Genomic DNA, 785 nt, shown 5'->3' on the forward strand with positions numbered 1-785 from the left:
TCCCAGCTGTGCCCCGCGTCCCAGGCCGTGGGCGGGTCCCTAAGGGGCGGGGCGGCCAGGAGCCCCGCCCCCGCAGGTGAGGCCGGCCCTGCCCACCGCCGGGGGAAAGTTTAGGCTGGCGGCTAGGGCCCGGAGGGAATTGCAGCGCGTCGGCCGCGGAGCCCGGAGCCCCCGTGGGTGTCGAAGCTGAGGATCAGTCCAGCGTGCACGAGGCCTGGAACCCGGGGCCTCGCGAAGCCAGAACCGTAAGAACTCGGAATCTTGGAAACTAAATCCCAGACCCACGGCCGTTCTGGCAGGTTCAGCTGCTGGGCCTTTGCCTTGGCTGTGCCTCCTGCTTGGGTCGCTCTTATCACGGATTTCACCATTTGTCGGGTCTCCTCTCAAAGGCGGCTTCTTCCGAGAGGCCGTCCCTGACTGCCCCTTCTCAATGACACCCTCCCACCGAAACACTGCCTCATTTTCCTTCTGGATTGGGTTCACGAACTTTTCAGAGCCTAAAGTTATTTTAGGTAATATATCACATCGTTGTGTGACATCACATTATTGGTGAGGTCATGCAATGGCTAAAATTTGGGGTCTGGCCCTGACCAGTCTGGTTCAGCGATTAGAGCGTCGGCCCACAAACGGAAGGGCCAAGGGCAGGTACCTGGGTGGCAGGTGCGGGCTGATGTTTCTCCCTCCCTCTCTCTCTCTTCCACTCTATCTAAAAATCAATGGAAAAATATCCTCAGGTGAGGAATAATAATAATAATAATAAATATAAATAACATTTGGGCTCTGGG

The sequence above is a fragment of the Molossus molossus genome, unplaced genomic scaffold (assembly GCF_014108415.1).
Source record: "Molossus molossus isolate mMolMol1 unplaced genomic scaffold, mMolMol1.p scaffold_m16_p_21, whole genome shotgun sequence".
Lineage (NCBI taxonomy): Eukaryota > Metazoa > Chordata > Mammalia > Chiroptera > Molossidae > Molossus > Molossus molossus.